General features: G+C 48.4%; 1 long non-coding RNA gene across 1 annotated transcript in view; it reads right to left on the bottom strand.

Annotated features, from left to right (window-relative positions):
* Window positions 1–1,766, bottom strand: part of LOC135578349 (uncharacterized) — a 36,336-nt gene extending 34,570 nt beyond the window's left edge. Inside the window, exon 1 of the long non-coding RNA XR_010469863.1 lies at window positions 1,547–1,766. This is a non-coding gene — a long non-coding RNA (uncharacterized LOC135578349). The remainder of the gene's footprint in view (window positions 1–1,546) is intronic.
* Window positions 1,767–25,456: the final 23,690 nt, after the last annotated feature.

Below are 25,456 nucleotides of genomic sequence, written 5' to 3'. Positions count from 1 at the left end.
TCATATTTAAATGTTTTAACACTCGGTGTCCCAGGTGCTACACACAACCCCCACAGCACACAGCCATTCCATTGCCAGACAGGATTGCACAGGGTAGGACGAGGAGGCCACAGAGTGAGATGGTTATGCTTTAAAGCTTTTCCAGTAAAACCATGTGGCATATGAGTATAAAGAAAACACCTCCCTGACCCTGCACCATGCCAGCACAGCCCCTTGCACAGATCCTTCTGACAGACCAGACCTTCTGCCGGTGCAGCCTGGTGAGAAGCCCTGGCTGGCCCGAGGTCTCATCACACACATGTTTGCTCTTCACCAATGCCCGCTAATTATGGTGGTGGTGACAGGGAAGCCATAACTGCCCACCTAATTAGGCCACAGCTGAGAAATCTTCAGCTACCTTGCTCCTACTCCTTCATTTTACGTTAGTACCTTGTTATCACAATGGTAACACTTTATAAATAAGCAAAGTGCTTTCAGATTTGTGTGCCTTTTATTCATGCCATCATTATTTTTCATTTTGGAGGCTAGGATATATTTGTGCTCTGTTTTTATAACTCCTGCTCTTTTCTTCCCTGACTGCTTTAAGAGTGTGGAAGGCGAGATTTAATGCACCTGAAACATCACAATTAGCCCCATCATGTTAATAACTTAAAGGAAACAAATAATACTAGAAATTGTGGCACTTTGGAAATTCCCCTGCGCTGCGGGAAGAAGGTCTGCTGGTGAGAGCACATTGATTTTTTTTCTGAATTCATCCACACAGGATTCAAGGACAGGACAAAACACTATTAAGTCAGCAAGCAGAATGCAGTAAATAATGAGCGAGCTGGAGAGGGCTGAGCCTCTGCACTGGCTGAATCCAGATATAAATTGTGGTGAGCTATGCATCTCGGCATCACAGTGACACTGCCTCCTGAGCGCAAGGGAAACACAGACAGGTAACAGGAGCTGGAAAAGACAGTTGGGATCCCAGAAGTTTTACACATTGTTTTCATTGCAGAGGCAAAAATAAACTCCTTTCCCTTCTCCACAAGGAGTTCTGCTGCTCTGGAAACCTGTGTGGATAAATAGCACCGCTAGTATCGGAGCGCAGCACATCTGTGCCAGATAAAGGCTTTAGCACAGGGGAAGTCATGCTAGTGAAGCAGGGCGTCTACCAGCAGGGTTTAACTGGTATAAGCTGCATCAAAGCACTTTGCCATCGTAGTATTGCTGCTACACCTGTGCTGGCAAAGCATTTTCCTCTGTGTAGCCATGCTCTCTGGCCTAAGGCTTGTTTGTGAGGGAAGGAGAGAGGAGACTCCAACAGATAAAAGCTTTCCATGAAGCAGCGGGAGGGAGAAGGCAACCCATTAGCTTTTCCTCTCCTTTGTTTGCCTTTGTTGTCTCGAACCCTCCATGTGCTTCAGCATGTCAGCTTCCTTCAGAGTTCAGGGGAACTAATCAAGTATGTAAAACGCTTTGTGTGATCAAGTATTTGCAGGGCCAGGGTCCTGGTGATGCAGTGAAACTGGAGAAGAGAGAAGACCCCTGCTCGAAGACTTACCCGTGGTCTGATGACTCCGCTGCTTCTTGTGCTTTGGCCCATGCCTGGCTGCAACATTGGTGTTCCTTCAGGCAAGTGCTTCAGAGCATCTCTGCAGAGCATCAAGCACAGCTTGTGACTCCCAGCTGACAGCTCTTGCGATTTAATCATCAGCATTACAGTTCACTGTGTTTTACTTCCAAGAAGTAACCACGTGCATTAAGAATCTGAGCTTGCCTCTTGTGGAAGATATTTTTTTCTTACCTTCCCCGTTACAAAGAAAACCCTGAGAGAGTTGAATTCTCCTAGGCCAGAAACTGAAGAGTGACAATCATGGAAAGCACATTTCCAAAGAAGTCTCATGATGTGTTAAATGATTCGATGATTTGGCTCTGATGTATGACATGTGGGCCCTGGGACGGATTGCTGACATTGAAAGAATATAGTGTCTAATACATTTGAAAGAAAGCTGTGTTTATCCACATTAAAAATATAAAAAAGAGAGAGTACAGAAGTAAATTAGAAAAATGTGTTCTCAGTTTCATTAGCTCTGGGAAACAGTGGCAGTTACTGGCCTTATGGATAGGCAAGTGGTTCTTTAGTGTTTGGTGTTTAGTCCAACACAGAATCACCGAATCACAGGATCATAAAGTGTCCTGCGTGGGAAGGGAACCACAAGGATCATCGAGTCCAACTCCTGTCCCTGCACAGGACAACCCCACAGTTCACACCATGTGTCTGAGGGCTTGTCCAGTCTCTTCTTGAACACTGTCAGGCTTGGGGCCGTGACACCTCCCTGGGGAGCCTGTTCCAGTGCTCCACCACCCTCTGGGGGAAGAACCTTTTCCTCACGTCCAACCTAAGCCTCCCCCGGCACATCTTCCTGCCATTCCCTCGGGTTCTGCCACTGGTCACCAGAGAGAAGAGCTCAGCGCCTGCCCCTCCTCCTCCCCTTGTGAGGAAGCTGTAGCCGCCATGAGGTCTCCCCTCAGTCTCCTCCAGGCTGAACAAACCCAGTGACTTTAGCTGCTCCTCATGCGGCTTCCCCTCTAAACCCTTCACCAACTTTGTGATCCTCCTCTGGACACTCTCCAGTGGCTTTATATCCTTTTTATATACTGAGATTGAATCAGTGCCAGCATGACAAGGCAGCTTGAGATGAGCTTTTCCTCTGAGCTAGTCCTACAGCAACTGGTCTCAGCATCCAGCTCTGCTCCTGCCTTGAATTTATATTTGTTCACTTGTTGATCCTTCCTTCCACCCCCAATACCCTTAGCAATGTGCACAGCCCCCCCAGAGTTTTGTCAGCTCAGATCATGGTGGGGATAGGATGTCTGATTCAATGCCACCACCTCTGCCACCCAGAGCACCTGTGACAGCTGCTCACCCCTTAGCCTGTCTCTATCCCTGCACCCTTTATGGTGGCCCTGGCACATTTGGGGAGGGTGGTTGACCTTTTGGCCAAGTGAGGAAGGGGCAGGTTCCCTGTTACCTACACCCAGGGCCCATGTTCTTCCCTGTGGTGGGGCACCACTGACACTGGTGCCAGATGCCCTAACCTCCCAGATTGCCTTGGGGTGGTTTAAGCCCCTCTTCTCCCTTGGTGGAGACAGAGAAGGGCATTGACAGGGACCAGCAGATGCCACAGTATCACAGTATCACAGTATCATAGTATCACAGTATGTTTGGGATTGGAAGGGACCTCAAAAGATCATCTAGTCCAATCCCTCTGCTGGAGCAGGAACGCCTAGGTGAGGTTGCACAGGAACATGTCCAGGCGGGTTTTGAATGTCTCCAGAGAAGGAGACTCCACAACCCCCCTGGGCAGCCTGTTCCAGTGCTCTGTCACCCTCACTGAGAAGAAGTTTTTTCTCAAATTTAAGCGGAACCTCTTGTGTTCCAGCTTGATCCCATTACCCCTTGTCCTATCATTGTTTGCCACCGAGAAGAGCCTGGCTCCATCCTCGTGGCACTCACCCTTTACATATTTATAAACATTAATGAGGTCCCCCCTTAGTCTCCTCTTCTCCAAACTAAAGAGACCCAGCTCCCTCAGCCTTTCTTCATAAGGGAGGTGCTCCACTCCCTTAATCATCTTCGTTGCCCTACGCTGGACCCTCTCCAGCAGTTCCCTGTCCTTCTTGAACTGAGGGGCCCAGAACTGGACACGATATTCCAGATGTGGTCTCACCAGGGCGGAGTAGAGGGGAAGGAGGACCTCTCTCGATCTACTAGCCACCCCCCTTCTAATACATCCCAGGATGCCATTGGCCTTCCTGGCCACAAGGGCACAGTGCTGGCTCATGGTCATCCTGTTGTCCACCAGGACCCCCAGGTCCCTTTCCCCTGCACTGCTCTCTAATATGTAATTTCCCAACCTATACTGGAACCTGGGGTTGTTCCTGCCCAGATGCAGGACTCTACACTTTCCCTTGTTAAATTTCATTAGATTATTCCCCGCCCAACTCTCCAGCCTGTCCAGGTCTCTGGATGGCAGCACAGCCTTCTGGCGTGTCAGCCACACCTCCCAGCTTAGTGTCATCAGCAAACTTGCTGATAGTACACTCTATTCCCTCGTCTAAATCATTAATGAATATATTGAATAATATTGGCCCCAGTACTGACCCCTGAGGCACTCCACTAGATACTGGCCTCCAACTAGACTCCGCACCATTGACTACCACTCTCTGGCTTCTCTCCTCAAGCCAGTTTGCAACCCACCTCACTACTCTATCGTCTACACCACACCTCCTCAACTTAGCTGTGAGGATGCTGTGGGAGTCTGTGTCAAAGGCTTTACTGAAGTCAAGGTAGACCACATCCACTGCTCTGCCATCATCCATCCACCTTGTTACATTCTCATAAAAGGCTATGAGGTTGGTCAAGCACGACTTACCCTTGGTAAAGCCATGCTGACTGCCCCTAATAACCCTCTTATCCTTGATATGCCTTGAGATGGCACCAAGGATAAGCTGTTCCATTACTTTCCCAGGGACAGAGGTGAGGCTGACCGGTCTATAATTACCCGGGTCCTCCTTCTTGCCCTTTTTGAAGACTGGAGTGACATTTGCTTTCCTCCAGTCCTCGGGCACCTCCCCCGTTTCCCAAGACTTGGCAAAGATGATGGAGAGCGGTCCAGCAATGACTTCAGCCAGCTCCCTCAGCACCCGCGGATGCATCCCATCTGGACCCATGGATTTATGGACGTCCAGACTATTTAATTGCTCCCTAACCCAGTCCTCATCAACTAAAGCAAACTCCTCCATTGACCTGGCTTCATCCAGGGTCTCAGGGGTACAGGGCTCCCCAGGACAGCCTCCAGCAGAGTAGACAGAGACAAAGAAGGCATTCAGTAATTCTGCCTTCTCTGTATCTTCTGCCACCAGGGCACCCACCCCATCCATCAGTGGGCCTACATTGCCTCTGGTATTAGTTTTATCTGCTATGTATTTGAAAAAGTTCTTTTTGCTGTCCTTGACCCCTCTCGCCAGCTGTAATTCTAAGGAGGCCTTGGCTATCCTAGCTGCCTTCCTACATCCTCTAACAGCAGCCTTATATTCTTCCCAAGTGGCCAGCCCCTGCTTCCATGACCTGTAAACTCTCCTCTTCTGCTTGAGCATACCCAACAGATCCCTATTCAACCACGCAGGCCTCCTGGCTCCCTTCCTTGACTTCCTTCGTGTGGGGATGCTCTGCTCCTGAGCGTGGAAGAAGCAATCTCTGAATGCAAACCAGCTATCTTGGGCCCCTTTTCCTTCAAGCAGTCTCGCCCATGGGATTTCCCCCAGCAATTGCTTGAAAAGGCCAAAGTTAGCCCTGCTAAAGTCCAGGGTTGCAATTCTACATGCTATTCTGTTCCTGCCACCCAAGATGCTGAACTCCACCATCTCGTGGTCACTGCAACCCAGGCAGCCCTCAACCTTTACTGCTTCGACCAGACCCTCCTTGTTAGTGAGGATGCCATTAGGCTTTAGCCTGTCTCTCATAGAGGGTGAGAAGCCATGCTCTGCTATGACAATGACATCCTGACTCAGTTCTAAGAGTGTTGTCAAGCAGTGCCACATAGTTTCATGTCCTTTCATTTTGGAGAATTCTCTCTAAATCTTTCTGCTTAATGCTTGGCATGTTTACAAGCTAGCCACTAACTCAGTACCTGGGATGATGTACAACAAAGACACCACGCATGTCCTATACTTAAAAAATTCAGTTGTGGAGGTCAAATCCCAACTCGCCAACTACAGTGTACTGCAGCCAAAAATATTTTTTAGGGCTTCGTCTTTAATATTGTAAGAGATAAAAGGCAGCAGCATGCAAAAATAAAGTCTGAAAGAGTGTATGATGCAGAATAACCTACATCATAAAGTGATCGTAACAAGCCGTAATAAGAGGGTGGCTCCATGAGTGTTAAAGTGAAGGTGTGAGACTTCTAACTCAGATCTCATCTCCTGCACTCATATGCAGTGGTCAGGAAGGAACTCGTTAGAAGACACTACTGACATCTTCTCCTGTGATGCCCATGGCTACAAGCTCTCACCTCCCCAGGCAAAATGCCCAGTGAAGAGTTAGGTGACATGTCATCAGGCCTTACCCATGGAGGGGGATGGAGTCGCCATACTAAAAGATGGGTCAGTCTTGGACTTCAGAGCTGCTAATATCCCCATTTCACAGGAAACTGTGGAAACGGCCCCTCTTCTCCCAGCCTTACTTCCCTTGTTCCCAGATGCTGCTTCTTGAGACTTCTGCACGTCAGTGTTTCCATCTGCCTGGCCCCTAGCCAGGCTCCACTCCCTGCCTAGTCCCTAGTCCTTGCATTTCAAGTATTTCTGAGTAGGAAAGGTCAGTTCCTATCCTGTGGACTGTAGCAGTGTGACAGCAGGCATCTGGACTCAGAGGAAGTTATTTGTTGGTCTATTCCAATACTAAACCCATGTGAGCTGCAGCTAGGCTCTCCTGGTAATAACCAACAGTGGCACTGACAGCAAGCCCTGGAGCTTTCAAAACCAGCTTCTGCCACACAAAGAGGGGCACACGGCCCACATATCCCTACATGACCAACCTGTTCTGGACTTGGAGATTTGCCCACCAAAAAAAACAAGGCTGTGTTTCCAAGCATCTGTTGCAATGCTGTTAACCTCTTCTGCATTCAGCCATCTCTGATTGCATGGGCTACACTTTCCCCAGTGCTGGCTTGCACCAAGCTTGTCTTTTTCCATTTAATTCTCAGAAATGCAGATGATTGCCAAACCCCTTCTGCATCCTGAATTTTAGGGGAATAATTTTTAAATTCCATTTGGAAAAAGTAGGGTGATAATTCTCATGACCCAGCGATTTTCTGCTCTAGTGAAAGGAGCATGTTACAGGGTTATCACAGAGACAGGAACAGGTTTAAGGAATTCCTTGCTTATCCAATTAGAAATCCCTCTAAAAAAGAGTGCAGGTAGGAAAGCTGAGGCAGTCTAGAGCAGCCTCCAAGTAGGAGCAGTGGAGAGATGAAGCAATGGGCTATTTTCAAACAGAGGTTGAGCAGTACACAAAATGCTTTATATGGTCTGCAAAAGAAGGGTGTCACAGCCTGTGCATTGTGAGAGTCACTTCTCCCCTGCACGAGTGGTGTTTGTCACGAGGCATTAGGCGCTAAAATCTGAAAAGTCCCCCAGGGATTTACCAGCTCGGGATGAAACTTTTTATCAGAAAAAAGTCTTGTAGGTCTAGACTGAATGTGAGGATCCTGCCCCAAAACAAGACAAGCAGGTCCATCCCCTCATGGATTTGAACCTCTGGTCTGAACTGGGAAAACAGATTTCAAGCCATTTTCTTAGTCCCAGTTGGGTCTTCAGGTTTCCTCAAGACCTTTTTCCTCTTTCTTTGCTGAGAGGGAGAAAAGATTCGAGACATCAATATTTGAAGGCCCAAACCAATCCCATCCTGTTCCGTGTCTGGGTCTAAATCCTAGCTTTGAGATGGGTAGCACCGTACCTTCAAAACAGTCCCGGATTTTGGATGCTGTGTGTATGGAAGGTGCTGACAGTGCACCTCCTGTCACACACAGTGCATTTCCAGACAATCCTCACATAACCCCAGCTAGCACCTCCTCTCTCATCGTCTGCCCTTTTCCTAGAGCTAGTCGTCATGGAGCTGTGCACAGAAAACCATTGCTGATTTCATCCCTCAGGGAAACCCAACCCCTTAATCCCTGCCACTGGCTTAACCTGAGCAGGGGAAGTCCTGTCTAGGTTAGGTACCTCCTTGCAGAAGTGTTTAGCCTGGTGGTAAAACACCTCCTCATTCCCATGCTCTTGGTGGAGAAGCAAAGCTCCCCTGCACTGGGAGAAGGCAAGTGCCTGTGGTGTGCCATGGCTGCATGTCCCTCCTCAGGCATGCCAGGGGGGTGCTCTCCACCATGAGCTACCTGGAGCATCAGCCTCTTGTCGTGCTTGTGCCAGTCCTGCGATAGCAAGCCCTGACCTCCAGCCAGACCCCTGCATAACCTCTTGTCCCTAAATCCCAGCCAGCTGCACTTGGCATCCTGCTGGGGACTGCCACTTTGGCAAAGACAGCTGATGCTCTGGCCTGGAAGGCAGCAGAAAGTGGGGACAGGAGCTGGGCTCAACCCAAACCTCTCTGTGGGAGTCCAGGAGCAGTGCAGGGGCTCTCCCGGTGCACAGCAGCCTGTTGCAGCCGTACGAGGTGGGCTGGTGCAGACCCAAAAGCACAGTGTCGTGGCCTGGCACACCGGGCAGCCCAAATCAGCTCGTATCACCAGCACAGTCCTTTGCTTCTGCTCCTTTGCTTCTGGCTGACAGGGAAACCCTCTGCCTGGCTGCTAACGCTGCTGCACATGCATTTTGGGTTTTAAGCTGTTGCTCACAAACAAAAGTGTTCGAATGAAAAATAAACCTCTTAAAAATCCCAGGCTATTCACTCCTGGCAGTCTGGTGTTCCTTCAAACTGTCAGACTTAGCAGATTGTTTACTGGAAACGGTTCAATTGGCAGGACCTTCTGCTGTGCAGATGAAATTTTAAAATCCCGTTTCTTGTTGCGCTCAAATTCTCTCTTTCCACTACATGGCTTCACAGAATTATTATTCACTTGTTTCCCATTGAATCGAAAAATACCCTCTGTCTTTCATTTCTATGGTAAAAATGTGCAAGGGATATTAGCCCTCATGCGTCAGGACACAAGCCAACAGCTAAGTGCTTGGTCTGGGGAGAAAACTTGCCCTGATGCGCATAGGGATGTAGAATGGTTCATTATCCCCAAAGCGTCCCACCTGGCCAAGTTGGGGAGTCTCACTGTTCGGCTGTATGGACAAGTGGTGCACAGCATGGCACTCTCTACAGACTACCCAAGGGTCTCTTCATCTGGAGAGCTGTTGCTCTGGTAAAGAAAAGTTCCTGCAACCCCTGATCTTGCACTTTCTGGCATTTCCCTTCCTGTGCGCAAATGTAGCAGGAGAAAGAGCTTTACCATTCCATTTTCCCTTTGGTGAGATGAATGTCCACTGGTCACCAGCAGGAAAGGCTGCTGCAGTCAGTTTCACTAAGTTTGTTTGGCAGAAGAATCTGCCGTGGATCTGGGGTCTTCCCTCTCCCACCTCCTCATGGCCCATGTCTGGAGTTATGTCCCAAATCCTACCCTTTGCCCTCTGCACCTTTGGCTGCTTTGTCCTCTAAGGTAAATACTAAAAGGATCTGCTCTGCTGCGGTAGTGCCTTTGTTAATTGCCTGTTTGGTGGTTCAGAGCTGCACATGCCTTTTGAGCAGGACATTTTCCTCTTGGACCTCATAACCCACACTGCTTCCACCAGGCAATGTTGGTGTCCAGCAAGGCTTGGAGGTGTGGGGGATGTGCATTCTGAGCAATGTATAGTAGGGTGGCAATGCTGACCCAGAAGAAGCTACTCAGGCCTCTCTGACCTGATGCACTTCTTATAGGGATGCCAGGATTTTTAGGAAGGTGCCAAAACTGTCTGCTCCGCTGCCACGGTTTCTTCCACTCGTCCCTGGTTCTCAGCCTGCTGCCAACAACTTCTCGTATCATGATGCTGAACTTTAAATAAGCCCATTGCCAAATGGGATTGCCTCTGCGGCAGTTCCTGAGGAGCCACACCTGCACACAGCTCTCCCTTGCCAAGTCTGGGAGGTGGTGTAGGATTTCTATCAACACCCAATGGTCACGTCTCACTAACCTGAAAGTTGTCTTCTCCTCTGCTGGTGTCAAAACAAGATGTTCCAAGAAACAGTTGCTGGTGCGGACAACGAAATGTCCTCCGGAGGCAGACCTGATGTGACATTCCCAGTTATCAGGGGATGTTGCGATGGCCCATAATCACTCTGTCAGCAGGTGGAGCAACTTTCTTTATCCTGGGGCAGATTCCTCACAGTTCACCCAACTGCAGATCCTGTTCCCCTTGCTCGTGGCTGCATTTCATAACTGAACAGATTGCACCCCGTGGCCTTGCCCTCACTGTGGTGGTCCTTCACAGGCACCTACAGTCCACTTGCACTGATATGATTCATGCTGCTCTTGTCCCAGACTTGTGGGAAACCTCCCATAAAGCTGGCCTCTAGATTTGATGAGCACTTTCTCATGTTAATAAAAGGAAAGAGCAGTGGTGCAAAGACACATTTGACAAGATGAGGTCTTCCTGATTTTATTAATATTGGAAGCCTTCATCTCACATATATTAAATAAGCGGCTCTCTCAAAACTTTTGCTGTAATGAAGTCAGAACATCGCAGAACCATCTAAATACTCGGTGTAATACTGCATTTTTATTTTGACCTTGTTATATCAGTGGTGATACTATGGTTTGACTCAATGATCCTGAGGGTCTCTTACAACCAAAGTGATTCTATGATTCTGTGGAGAATTAACAGGGTAAAACACCCAAATGACAATTAGCACATATAGTCCCAAGCCTCTGACACTACTTGTCCCTCCTGTCACCTTCCTGCTCCCTGTGCTCCTCCTGGAGGACACTGGAGTCCACTGAATGAGTGTTTGGGTTGTGTGGAAAATACCATGTTCCCCAATATATGAAAAGAGTGTTTAAAATTAAGATGGGGGCTGAGAAGCATAAAAAAAATCACATTTTACAATGTCTAGCCTCTGTGATAATGGGACAGAGCCAGGGAGCTTGGATATGCCCCCCTGAACCAGCAGTGTCGGGGGAGGAGCTAAAATGGTTCGAGGCCATTCATTTCTCACAATGCAGAGCAGAAGATGATCCTGTCCACAGTGGGGGACAGATAAAGGGCATCGCTAGCAAAACTGCCTGTTGCCAGGAAGAGATGATGGGGGGGACCTGGGAGCCACCTGCTCAGTGCTGGGTCTGAGGATGGCTGGGCTTGCTCCGAGGGAGCCTCCACCAAAACTGTGCAGGCACGGCTCTTGTTCTTGCTAAAGTAGCACAGACATTTTTTTAAGCTGTGCTTTGGGATGGGAATGCTCTGTTAACCAGCAATTTGTCTTTCTTCTTGGGTACAGGCGGTTCTTATTATAGCTCCCGCACAAAGAGCTCCCCACTGACTCAAGCATCGCTGCCCTCCTTCCCCATTCAGACTTTCCCAAACTACTCTGGGACAGAAAATGCGCACTGGCACCAAGTCCTCACCCCAGCTCTCTCTGGACACAGGCAGCCTGTGTGTTGCATTTATAACAAGTTCGGGATCTCCGTTCTCAGAAAATCAAGTTGTTTGGTCACGATGTTCCCCAGTCATCTCAATGCTGCTGTCACGATCTGATAGATGTGGCTGCGTCCAGAGGTCACTGTCATGGGCTTTTCCTTTAGCGGTGTAGGTGGTCTTGGCCCCCTCCTGCCTCTCTGAACCAGTGGGGTAAGCTGGACCCGGGCGTCACGCATGACGTGCATCACAACTGTTTGTAGGATAGCTGCCTTGCTCTGAAATAACAGCTGATTCCCGGCTAACAGATTCAGTAATCTGACACCCAGGCTGTAATAATTGTATCTGAACAAGGCAGGCTCCAGCCTCTGCCAGCCTTATTAGAATGAGTGATTGTTTCCATCAGGGATGTAGCTCTGGTGCATTCACCTTTCCTGGGCTCTGAAATACAAATTGAGCTTCTGACCTTGGCGTCTACGACAGCTGACCTATTTCCTCCTTTTTAAATATGGAGAAAACAGACTTTGGAGGGAAAGCGCCTGCTTTCTGCCGGCTTCCTTCTGCTAAGCGCCTCACTATTGTTAAGATCTTAGCTAAATATTTAGCCTGCCGTTATTAGCCAGGATGATGGTCTGACTAAACAGCCGAGCTCCTTGCGTGAGGCACAGTGGTGCAATCCTCTCTTCCCGCTGCATTTCGGTTTATTCCTAATTTCTCTACTCCCCAGCGTGGCACGGCTCCCCAGGAGCAATGGGCAATTGGCCCCTCCGGCACTGGTGGAGGGTCCCTGGGGCTGATGCTGGTGGGTTTGGAGTGGGGCCCAGGCTTGCCCTGCCTGGAGAAGGAAACAACAACAGTGGGGGAAATGCCGGGGCAGGGAGGGGATGACTCCCAAGACAATTCGCTTGGGAACCGCAGGACCATACACTGAAATGAAGCCACTTCCTGCCCTCAGCCATGAGCCCTCCCGCTGCCTCCTTCAGTCAGCAAGCCAACAGGCCTTGGTCACTAATCCTAAATTTCCCTGGTGATGTGCTGTGAAAGGCAGGTTTTCCAATGGGCGTCAAGCTCCATCCCGCGCCGTGACTGTAAATATAGCTGGGAGGGAGATTTAGCCACGGTCCTCTCCCACCCCTTCGCATATTGCTTTTCCTGAGGTTAAATGTCAAACTTCTCTAAAATATCACCCAGGTCTGCAACCTGCACGCGTTTCAGAAGGGGGCCAGCCAGGCTCCCCCCAGGGCTCTGCCCTGATTTATGGAGGTGAGCGGCACAGCGCTGTAAATCGGGGCATACATCAGATAACGTCATGGGAGGACAGCGTGTGTTTTGTCAGAGCTGACATAGGGAGGGTAGAAACAGGGACAGCCCCAGGGCGTGCAGATTGCTTTTTTTTCCTCCATCAAAGATGGTGAAAAAAAAAATGCTGTCCCGCCTTGGTGGCTACATTGGAAAATTGTGCCTGAGCTCAGCAGTCTGAGGCACGAGCAACATCATGGGAGATTCCTGCATCTTCTTTTTGCTGCTTCTCTTTAACTGAAAAGGAGGGCTGGCTTTCAGGCCATGGGCAAGTCCTGCTGGGCTGGTGGTTCGGCACAAAAGAGGGAGCCGAGCAGGGTGTTAGGGTGGTGGGAAGGAGATTTATGTCTTTTACTGTCCATCTGAAAAACAAAACAAAAATAGCTGAAACACCGGTTTTCTGCTTTATTGGCTCTGTGAATAAGCATATAAATTTCTATGACATTTCTGGAGGCTTGCTGAAGAGGAAAAAAAATTCATCCCTTAGGACCTGGCCAGCAGCAGTGGCAGCATATGGTCTGCCGAAATCAGTGGCTGAGCGCATTTTGTGTTTGTTAGCATCGAAAAGGTGACTTTGCAAGTAATTTCAGAAGCAGGAAATGTTTTTCTCTTTTTTCCTCTTCATTTTTTTTTCTTTTTTAATCCTGTCTAAGCTGATGCTGCTGTCATAGCAAATAACTCTTAAGTAAGGGAGCTGGGCTGTGTTTTATTGATGGAGAAGCGTGAAGGGTGCAGACTTCGTTACTGGCATTTGGCTGCCTTGTGGGAGCAGGTTCCGCCTCTTCCTGGGAGATGGAGGAGAGAAAAGCGCAGGTGAAGAAAGGAACTGGGGATGTTTTGTTTTTTCCAGCAGCTGCAGCTGCCTCGGAGAAGGAGTCAGGGCCCTGTGAGTCTGTGGGAGAATGGCTTCAACCTCCCGGCTGCACAAGGACGGCAAGGGACCGCTGTTTCAAAGGTGGAACTCACTAGGGGAAGAACAAATACAAATAGGCAACTGTTTACCGTAGATAAAGTGTGGCTTTTTCTCTTTCATCGTTGACTAAAACCTCATGTTCTTTCCGGTGAGGGAGGCAGGAGAGCAGTTATGCGCTGTCAGAAAGATGCCTTTCAGCAGGCAGCACCTTTGGATGTTTATCTCCCTGCCATTGTGCTCCAGCGCTTTGAAATGTAAAGGGAAGATGCTGCTAATCACACTGTTGCTTAAAGATCAACAGCCAGGCAATGTACTTTGTCACGTTTTCTCTTTGGTCTCTCTTTTTCCGTAATGAAAACGGTGACATTCATTCAGGCTTGCGCGTCGGAGCATGGCGGTGGGTTTTTAATGAATCACTCCTGCCCTTTCCCTGGGCTCTGACTCAGGGGCACAGCCAGAGCAGCAGATCGAGGTGCTGGGGAGCCCACCATGGTATCGCACCCAATTTCCTCTGGTTCGGACAGAATCCATCCTGCGTCACATTTGAGACACGTCATTGAAGTCAGAGATGATGCGAGATGTAACCGAAGGCTGAAAGGCAAACATCTGATGTGAGATCTCTTATTAGTGAGAGAACAGAGAGCTCTAGGGGTACTAAAAAGGGGCAGTGTGGAATAAAGGAAAGAGATGCTTATCTGTGCGAAGAAATGAACCTCAATACATAAGATACCTCATCCTCCCATGATGGTCTAGGTCAGTAAATAACAGAGCATAAAGGAAGAAGTAGGCACAGAAAGCTGGAGCTGTAATTGATTGAAATTACTTGGCTGAAAGGAGAGGGATATTTTTATTTTAAGACAGAAATTTCTTGTGCTCCTATCTTCTTCACTGTGAGATTAGCATAGAGGTCTTCACTTCCACTTTCCACTATACCCTGTACATAGAGAAAATGCAGCAATTCAAAGTTGTACAAGGAACGTAGGGAGAGGGAGAGAAATTTAGCTCCTCTCCTAATGCTGATTAAGTAGAACAAACAAAGAAGAGAGCAGAAATGTGAACCACCAGTTCTTCCCCAGCAAAGGCTCCACTGAATCCTATTATGGGAATATATCAAAAGCAATAAGACAATTTTCATCTTCTGTCTGCCTGATGGCCGAGGGATGTATCATCTGTCGGCAGTGAGAAGGCTGAGATGCACAGGAGATAATGCCGAGTAGCTGAAGAACTGCATCAGCAGACTATGTGTCAGGCATCAAAATACCACCCCCCAAGCCAGCTGTATGAGCCTTCCCCAAGTCTCTTTTTTGCCCCATTCTCATTTTCTTTCAGGAGCAGCTTCCTGCCTGGCAGACTAAAGGTGGTTAAGCGCTTCCTTGGAGCACAGTCAGGGGAAGCAATGGCTCATGCACAATCTGTGCTCCCTGTGCAGCCTCGGAAACACCACGCATTTTTAAGCGGCATCAACTGTGGACAGTTCATATTGCTGCCACGGACGCGGAGTGCCTGAGGCTGGGCAGGAGCAGGTCTGTGTACAGCTTCAGGTTCCCAGCAAAGCCCTGAGTGCCTCAAGGCACAGCATTCGCAGGGAGAGCAGCCTGCCAGCTTCTGAATTGATGGATGTGTGTCCCTGGCAGAGATTGCTCACCAGCCTGTCCATAGCAATGTAAAATTGAGGGGTGAGCTCTCCTGGTGACAGTCGGGCTGCCTGTGTGCAGCTGACTTAAGGACAAGGGGCTACATGGCGCTAAGCACACCACTTGCCTTCCGGGCCCCTTCCGACGTAATAAATACTTATTTAGGTGGTGCCCTGCAACATGCAGTTGGACACAACCCATAAATCCTGGTGTTAAACCAGTAAAATAAAAATCCAGTGCTGCGTCAGCTCAGCCTTTGAGAAGGCAAAGCTGATAAATAGGGTTTGATTGGCTCTTTCTACACCAATGCCCCAGAGCAACACCCTCTGCACGAGTGTGATATTGCTTCGAGCTGACAGTACAAAGGACAGACATGTACCCATGCCAGCCATTGAGCCGGCTGCCTGGATTAACCCTGATTTCCTTTCTTGACACTCCTTTCTTCTCCCGAGGAGGGAAACCAGGCGTAAGCACGAGTCCCTTTGCCTGTCATGCTGAGAGCGTGGTGCTGGCAGTGTAATTCAGCGTGTTAAGCCCAGTTCTGCCCTCCCAGGTCCCCGCTCTGCGGCAGTCTAACTCTGTAAGAGCAGAGGGTTTACATCGTCTTTCACAAGCAGCGTGAGACAGATCAGGCTGTGACAGTCCCGACTCCCAGCTCCTGGGAAAGGCAGAGATCAGCTGCTTCCCAGCTAGCCTTACATCCCTTGGGTTTTTTCTATTGAGAAGGATTCCTTATGAGGAGGATGCAGGGAGGGCATGTGGGACAGCATCTCTCACACACCTTTCGGATTTAGCCTAAGTGACTACGGGAGGAGTGCCACCACCTCCGACAGCAGAGCAGCTGGCTCCCACCACCCTGCACTGCTGCTGAGATGACAAAGTGCAAGTAAAGACAAATCTTATCTGTCTGATAAGGTGAGCTCACTGTGCGGCAAGAAAGGAGCCTTTCCACCTTTCCATTGAGATGGTATCTGCATCAGCCAAGGCAACACCCTGAATTCAGCAACAGCACAACCTCATCAGAGAAGGGAAGAACAAGAGGAAGCTGTGCTGTTCCCACTGCCTTTTGGCATGTCCCCAAGTGAACCTGGCTCGTGGCGGTGCTGGGAGTGGTACCTGCCCAAAAGGAGCCTCAGCTCCCAGTGGGTGTCCCACTCCTCCTTACCACCTGTGTGCTTACTAGCGGCCGAGCTGAAGAGGCACCAGGAATTTGATGCCAAAACACAAAGCCAGTACATTGCTTTTCTGCTGATCGTCACTCACCACCAGCTGGCCCAGGACTTGCAAGAAATCAGTCCTGGGCAAGAAGCCAGTTGCCCAGAGCTGAGCATGAACAAGAGGGAAGATGTTGGCTGTCAGAGGAAGGCACCTTTGACCCCCTCAGTACGTCTGGGCATCCCCCTCGGGCAAGCAGCCCCTATGCCAGAAAGCAGCAGTGACACGTGCTGCACCTCAGAGCTGCATCCCTCAGCTGGCTGGGGGCTGCTTCCCACCATCTGCAGTTGGCTCAGGACTCTTCTCCATCTCAGCAGGAAATGACTTGTGCCATGTCTTCATCAGCCCTAAATGATTTTCCTGGGTGTGAGTTCATTGGAAATGTTGAGTAGGTCAGAAACAGGCACCCTCAAACCTGTCTTCTGGTCCTGGTGCCAGCATCCTGAAGCACATCAAGTGCAGACTGATGGTGGTTATACCCACTGGATGAGGTGGGATGGAGAATGACGTACAACCACTCACATTGATTGTGGGAGCACAGTACAGAGCTGTAGTACAGGGCAGGCATCTGCATTTCAGCATATATGGCTTGGAAACAAAGGTTAGGGCTGTAGGAACATTCCAGTTTTCACTGATTCACCATCCATAATCAAAAACTGAAGGAGAGGGAAGGGATACGTCCTTCAGGCTCAGCCCAGCAAGCAGGGCTTCTTACTCAGCACCTTCATGGGGGAGAAGATACAAGCAAGTTTGGAAGCAAGACAACATTTAAAACGAAGAGGCAAAATGTAACCACAAAATGTTTTGATTTTCTAAAACTGTCTCCTCTTGGCTGACCGTTGGTTAAAGTCAGCACAAGCAGGCAAACTTCAGTCTGCAAAAATTGCAGCCAGCACTAAGATGCTGTGTAATAGGTTGGAGCTGAGCAGGTGTGGGATCAAATGTTTCTGCTAAATGAGAGGGCTGTGCAGGCGATGCTCTTGTTAAAAGCATCTGCAAGTAAATAGGCTCTCTCTTGATATTTCTATGTCTAAGGTAACATTATAGAAAAACTGTACAGATTACCCTCAAATAAGTATTTCTGTGTATGCCTATATGACTATTTTTTTAATAAAGTGACCTGCATCTCAAATCCAAACTTTTCTGACTGCTCAGTACAAGCAGAATATTGGAGTTTTCCAGTAAATTGTCTCCCTTATTGCGGAAGTTTCAGCTGAGAAAAAAAGCACCTTGTGCTCCTTTCTCACACATCTAAATTCTGAAGCATCAGCTGTTTTGTAGGGGAGGGATAATAACTCCCTGTTTCTAACATCCAACTCAATACGTTTGTGAAAGGGATTATAACGGCACCTCGTCCACCCATAGCAAGAGATTGAACATGATGACCAGTGAGGGCACCTACACTCTCATGTTTAATTCAGATGTTGTTTTCTGTCTCAAAGGCAGAGAAAGTGAGTGAGGCATTTGCTTTGGTCAGAACAGGAGGTCAAATTTGAGTTAGCTTGACTCAGCCACCCATGATGTTATCCCAGTCATGACCAGACACAAGCTTGGGATCTGCTTTCTGCCCTCAGGGCTTCATCCTACCCTGAGAGTAATATGCCCTCAAACACTGAGCCCAAGCAGTCAGTATTGTTCCCATTTTACAGACAACATGAACAAGACAGGCTGAAGAGTTGGGCAGGGAAAAATTTAATGAAATATAACAAGAGCAAGTAGAGTCCTGCATCTGGGCAGGAACAGCCCCAGGTTCTAGCATAAGTTGGGGAATGACCTGTAAGAGAGCAGTGTAGGGGAAAGGGACCTGGGGGTCCTGGTGGACAGCAGGATGACCATGAGCCAGCACGGTGCCCTTGTGGCCAGGAAGGCCAATGGCATCCTGGGGTGTATTAGAAGGGGGTGGTTAGTAGGTCCAGAGAGGGGTTCTCCTCCCCCTCTACTCTGCCCTGGTGAGACCGCATCTGGAATATTGTGTCCAGTTCTGGGCCCCTCAGTTCCAGAAGGACAGGGAACTGCTGGAGAGAGTCCAGCGCAGGGCAACAAAGATGCTTAAGGGAGTGCAGCATCTCCTTTATGAGGAAAGGCTGAGGGAGCTGGGGCTCTTTAGCTTGAAGGAGACTGAGGGATGACCTCATTAATGTTTATAAATATGTAAAGGGTGAGTGTCAGGAGGATGGAGCCAGGCTCTTCTCGGTGACAGTCAACGGTAGGACAAGGGGTAACGGGTTAAAACTGGAACAAAAGAGGTTCCACTTAAATTTGAGAAGAAACTTCTTCTCAGTGAGGGTGACAGAACACTGGAACAGGCTGCCCAGGGGGGTTGTGGAGTCTCCTTCTCTGGAGACATTCAAAACCCACCTGGACACATTCCTGTGTAACCTCATCTAGGTGTTCCTGCTCCGTCAGGGGGATTGAACTGGATGATCTTTCAAGGTCCCTTCCAATCCCTAACATTGTTCTGTGATTCTGTGACAATGGGTCCAAGGATGCTTGCCAAAAGCCACCAGCATGGCATGAGCAGGCCAGGGGTACAAACAGTCTTCTGCTTCCTAATCATGGTCTGCTACTGAAGTGGTGGGTAGAAACTCATGTGTGAGACCATACCTGGCTGTCTTTGCCTCCATATGCCTTTAGTTTGAACCAGTGTATAAAGGGCACTGACTGAATGAAGAAGTCCCAGGGACTGGTGGGACGTAGTAGGCTGTGAGGTTTCTCCTACCAGAACAACACAACCTGGGGTGGAGGCAGTGGCCAGCCCTGCACCTAGCTGTCCTAGCACTGGACATGGGGAAGATGCTGGGTAAGGGGTTATCAGCGTGGTGGGAAGAGGGGAAGACAAGGGTGGTTGTGGAGGGAAATAGAAGAAAGATAAAACAGATCAAGGAAAGCGATAGGGAAAGAGAGGAATGAAGATTCATTGGGGACATGGAAGACAAAGGCACATAATGGTAGTGGTGGTGGTGAGCAGGAAGAAAACAAAAGGTAATGAAAAGAAACAGGAGAAAATCAGAATAAAGCCAGGAAAGGAGATGCAGAGGAGAGAGCATCCATCCTGCCAGCCCCTGTGATGGCTGTTATTTGCAGATAGGAAGTGCTGCCTGCAGAAAAGCTGATTGAGGCTGATTGAGGGAAAGAATGAGCCACATGTGACAGATGTTAGTCGGTTCACGTAATGCCCTACTGGAAGGCACTCTGATGCTGTGGGGATGACAGCACTTGAAGAAACTGCGTGGAGCATGGCAGCCCCGGGAGCAGGTGAGAGGGAAGATGAATGGAAGAAGCACTCCAGTCCCCTGATCTCAAAATGAGAAGAAAAGAAGAGAGATCCCAGAGGCGGACTCTGCCTTGTACATATTTCCTGCCTCCATCTGTGTGCAGTGGCTCCTTCATCTAAAAACAGGTGAAGGCCCAAAGCAGATGGGAACTCATGCTCCTTTCTGCAGAGAGCAGGGCTGCCTCTGTGCCCTCAGCACTTCACCACTCAGAGCAATGAGCCTGCTACAAGTTTGGGAGTTCTGGTCGACGGCAAGTTGAACACGAGCCAGCAGTGTGCCCTGGCAGCCAAGAGGGTCACCCGTGTCCTGGGTGCATCCAGCACAGCGTTGCCAGCCAGGTGAGGGAGGTGATTGTCCCGCTCTGCTCTGCACTGGTGCGGCCTCACCTGGAGCACTGTGTGCAGTTCTGGGCAACACAGGATAAGAAGGGTATAAAGGTACTGGAGAATGAGAAGGACTACAAATTTGGTGAAGGGTTTGGAGAGGAAGCTGCATGAGGAGCAGTTAAAGTCACTGGGTCTGTTCAGTCTGGAGAAGAGGAGACTGAGGGGAGACCTCATGAGGCTACAGCTTCCTCACAAGGGGAGGAGGAGGGGCAGGCGCTGAGCTCTTCTCTCTGGTTATCAGTGACAGAACCCAAGGGAATGGCAGGAAGATGTGCCAGGGGAGGTTTAGGTTGGACATAATGAAAAGGTTCTTCCCCCAGAGGGTGGTGGAGCACTAGAACAGGCACCCCAGGGAGGTGTCACAGCCCCAAGCCTGACAGTGTTCAAGAAGAGACTGGACAAGCCCTCAGACACATGGTGTGAACTGTGGGGTTGTCCTGTGCAGGGACAGGAGTTGGACTTGATGATCCTAGTAGGTCCCTTCCAACTCAGGACATTCTATGTTTCTATGAATCTATAACCCAACACCACCATGTCCCATGCCCAGGGCCTGACCACAGCTGGGGACAGGTTTGAAGGGTGCTGTCCTGTTACCTTAGCCACAGAGGATGGGGTGTGTAGCCCCCAGGAGAGCCATGGGGCACTCTCTTGTTGGCTTAACCCAACTACCTGCTTCATGCCCTTGTGTCATGGGAGAGTAATTTTAGGGTTCTGCTTACTGCAGAACAGTATTTAGATTTCTTAAAGAGAAGCACGACTTAAGAGAGTTCGATGACAGGTTCACTCTATTATGCACTGCATGGAGGAAATATGCCAAGCCAAATGCTGCTTACCTTCTTTCCAGGTGCCTGTATTAATTCATGAAGCAGAGTTTCGGGTGTTCTTTCCCTGGTAACTGTTTGCTCCCAAGTCTGTATTTTAGAACTTCAGTAGCAAACTTTCAGGTGAAAATATTCTTAGAAAATAAAAAATTTAATGGAGTAGAATAGCAGAAGGGCTGGCTCTAGCTGGGTACCTGTGCAGAGGTTCCCCAAGCATAGAAAACTACAAACTTTTCTAGCTTTACAGACCATTCACACCATGATTCAGTCCAATAGCAATATTTCACCACCAGGTCCTTTTTATCCCCATTGGACCTTTTTTCTCTGACTCCACGTGGGCCTTTGTTTTGTTCAGTTGTAGACATCGGTTTTGGTCCATATCCTTGCAGGTGCCATTTTGTCTGGATAAATCCTTTCTTCTCAGCAAAGTACAAAATAGGCCTTGCTTCGCACGTCTGTAAAGTCTCTGCCTTAGCCTTGAATCGCTGTTTTCCCAGTCAGTTCCATCCTTTCCAGCAAGATGCAAGCTAGACTTTATCTTGCAAGCGTTTAGTGTAGTCTGCAGTTGCCCTTGGTAAAATTTTAGCAAATCTAGTCTACCAAGTAACATGAATCAAAGAATATTTAAAAATCATATAACCTTATATTTCTAAATAATCCATTACATTCAGTATGCATCCACATAAGCTAAATGACTAATATTGAACTTGAATTGGGCTCATCCACTGACCTGTGAGTAGTAAAATCCTTGCCATACAGCTCACTTATTTAGCAGGGAGAGCTCAAAGTAGGCTCATCCGGGCTGTTGTATTTATAGAATAAAGTGGTTGATTTGTAGTCAAATTGCATACAGTAGGAAAAGTACACACGAGATGCCCTGCACCCACAAGTCACCGGTGTTCAATATGCCGTTCTGCTTCCTTGTGGGTCTCCTGGCAGGAGTTCTTGGCCCAGCTGCAGCTCAGGCCCTTCCCTCCTCTGGAGCCTGGACCAAACTGCTGCTGGTTTGCCTGGGCAGGGGGGTCAAGTGCATCTGCCACATACAGGCAGAATGCGGCTGTACATGACGCTCCCCATTCTGTCTGCAGCACTCACTTAAAGAGCTGGCTGATGCAAGGGTATTTTGGGCAGGGTTTGGCTCATACTCTGTGTTCAGCTCCTGGTTTGAGCGTGGAAATGAGAGCGATGGCAGCCCCAAATGTAGCAGCTCGAAGGGAGGGATGTATTGAGCACCATTGCTATCAGCACCTGTGCAAATTGTTTCTAAAACAATGTCTCAAGTGTATCGGTTACTTGGGTGTTTTGGAAAGCAAACTTTGGGAAAGAAAAAGAGCTAAGATAGCTTAATTGTGCTTTTGTGCCTTTATGTTTTATGTAGACTAGTTTCCTTCATTTTCAGTATTAAAAAAAAAAATTAAGCAGCAAATGACCTATACGTCTTCATGTGTAAGGCCCTCACTGTTGCAAGTCTTTTTTAATATTCTGCCTCACCTTTTAAAAATGTAAGAGAAAAACAAAACTTCTCAGGGACTACTTTACTTTCAGCATTTCCAGTGAAGCAGCTGCCGTATTAGATCATATTTAAATACAGCCCCAAAGAGGTCGGGAGCAGCGTATTAGCTGAACTGTTTATCTACAGCCAGCCAAGGGGGGATGGTGCTGCTCAAATCAATTTTCTATGCTCCGACTGGCCCATCTTCTTGACACTTAGATGTCACTGTACTACTGGTGATAAAAAGGCCTGCCAAAAAAGGATGGATTTGGATTCACACAGGGTCCTACAGAGCCAAATGAGAATTGACAATATTAGTCTTTAGGACAATTTTACAGATAAAATTAACCAGAAGAATAAATTTTCAACAGTTTGCTTAATCTGATCTGCTTTCCATTGCATTGAATCTTGCTCCCATCCACTGCTGTCATTTCAGTACTTGCAAGAAATACTGGCTTCTTTTTCCTTTTTTTGTTTTGTGGAATGAAGATCAGGCACATAAATCAGGATACACATTGCCATGAAATGCCAGCAAAAAAGGAATACATAACACCTGGTTTCTGTAAACAGGAGGAGGAAGTCTCTCACATAGATTAAAAGCAAGGAGAAAAAGTATCAGCATGTTAAATTTGGGCCTGAGGTATAGTCTTTGATATGATCTGAACCTTACCTTTTCCTAAGTTCATCTGGTTTTGGTCTTAATTTTATTATTTGGATAACTAAAGAGCAAAGACTGAATCTCAGTTCCAGATCTGGTTTTGAATTAAAAATAGCCAATAGAAAGTTCAAGACTATCCTTATTCTAGCCTACGTCTGTTATAAACTATGCAGACCCTTGTACATCTGTGACTATCTTTCACGGTACTAGAAATCAGAAACTCCCCAAGTTAATAATAATACATAACACATGTGTAACACTTTCCACCCTTCAGTACTACACAAATGACCGAGTGTCAGAGCAAGCCTGTGAAGTGTTTTCTCCATGGGAGAGATAGCAACATTTCATCCAGAGGTTGACTGTGCTGGTCAAGGACACCCAGGCTACACAAAACCCAAGGTTAGGGCAGTGTGGTAGAGCCAGAGCAGGCAGGGACATCTGCATCAAACCTTCTCTAATACAGTGCATGACATATCAGAGTCCTCGCAAGCTTTTCTTTTTGCATATTTGTGCAGATGTTTTCCACATCTCTGGCTGAATATTTAGGGAAGCATTTCAAAAAATGATTCAGCTGGCTCTCTGAATGGAGCTGAAAGAAAATACTTCAGTTTTGTCTTTGCTAAAACTATTCTACCAGCACCTCTTTTGAGCATTTTCAGGGTTTGCGTCAGGGATCTCTGCACTTGCCAAGGGAAAAGGAATCACATTTTGCTGGCCCTATGCAAATTTACCCCAACATGGGTCTGCTCTAACCCTCTGGAGGACAATCTTCATTCCTGCCTCAGCACAGCCCAGGGCAAGTGGTGGATGCAGCCACTGCAGGTCCAAGGCTGCTCTGCCAGGGCTGGCCACAGGGCAGTGGTGTCAGACCCGGATTTTCTCTGCTCTTGCTCCTCTGGGGTCTCAAAGGGACCTGGATGCTGGAGATGTAAGCAGGTTTGCAGTGCTCCTCTGGGCACTGCCTGGGTAGGAATGAGAAGTGCCCAGTGTTCGCATGCAGAAAAGGTAAAGAGAGCCCCAAGTCGGGACAGGTGAAAAAGAGCATTAAGGCAGGAGCAAGAAACACACACAAGTCACGTCAGGAGGTAGAGGTTAGTTACCACCTGTGAAGAGGTCACAGTCATCTTCAGACCTGGGCAATATGCATATCTTCCATCCTTCCAGATGCTGGTTCACCTGGTGAAGAACGGTTTGCTATGGCTACCAGCTACACCATTAGCTCAGCTGGTAGTGATCAGTTTCAAAAGCTCTGCTGGGCCAAAGTAACATTTAAAGGTTGGCAGCCTTCCTTCCGGTTGTATCTTCATTTGTAGAGGGTTTGGTTTTGTGTGTTGGTTTTGTTTGTTTGTCAAAAAAATAAATAAAAACTTTTGCTTTTCAAAAAAAAAAAAAATGCAACATGGACCATGTTGAGGATGCAAAAGGTAGTGCTGCCATCACAAGGCCTGAGCAGCTGGGTTTGGTCCCTCTGGGGACAAGCACACCACCAAACAAACAGCCAGGGAGCGAGCTGGAGTGAGGGGCAGGGGATCACCTCCACTGCTGAATGTTTCTTTTGCTCCTTGACTCTGACCCCTAGCATACCGACGTATGAGATAGTGCTCTCCAAAACACTGCCCAGGCACAACCTGATCGCTGTGAAAAATGGGGACCAAGAGTGGTCCAGGTCTTACCACCAAAAGGCAGAACGAACACTACAATAGCCTGGGCTCTTCCTGCTATCCCCACTATCTCCACTACTACTCCAGCAAACCTTGCACCTTCAGCTACCCCTTAAGCTTTTAAGCTGTACCACATGCTATGCCATAAATTTTCATACCATAAAAGTCAGCTCTGGTGGGCTGCAACACAGCCGTCCTGTTACTTCAGTTACTTTAAACTGAAAAAAAAGTGCAAGGGGTCACAGTCACATTTTAAGACCACAGAAGCTAGCTGCTCTGGGCCCAGAGAAGACCCAAGCCCATATTGTTTAGGCACAGCCACTCTTCTTTACAGGAAATACTGACATACAAGCAATTTAGTGCCCCTTGTCTTGGGGACATGAATCAACCTCTGCACTCTTTTATTTAGCACTAGGCGTAGGCTTCATTTTTGGGTTATGATACTGTGAAAGCAGGAGAGGCAGATGGACCTCCTCAGCCTTCACAGCTGGACACAACACACCCGTCCTGGGCTGGGGGCTGGACCGATCTCTTGTCCCTCCTTGGCATCATGCAGAGAGGCAGCACGCAGGGAAACTGAGAAGTCAGACCACGAACCACTTCCAAAAAAACAAAAGCTCAAGTGTTGGTCCAGAACTGGACATGTGACCATTTCTGCTCTTGAAAAAAATGCTGCTGTCATTCCACAACAGAGGAAAAAGAACCTTTAAAGCCCTTGGGAAACAGATGCTGTCCCTTGGTATCCAAACGGCCTGTGCGGGGGAAGGCAGAAGGGTTTGCGCAGAGAACTAGGTTGTTGCAATCAGCACTGCTGCATCCTTCAGTGCCCAAAATGGCCCTTGGTAGTGAGGGTGACAGAAGATGTTACTGTCACAGGATTAAGGCAAAAAGGCTTGACACACCAATTTGTATCCCTCACTGCCGCAGAGCTCAGGAAAGTGGCTTAACCCA

This window comes from Columba livia, chromosome 1 (assembly GCF_036013475.1).
Source record: "Columba livia isolate bColLiv1 breed racing homer chromosome 1, bColLiv1.pat.W.v2, whole genome shotgun sequence".
NCBI classification, from domain to species: domain Eukaryota; kingdom Metazoa; phylum Chordata; class Aves; order Columbiformes; family Columbidae; genus Columba; species Columba livia.
This window is presented reverse-complemented; position numbering and strand designations above follow the sequence as displayed.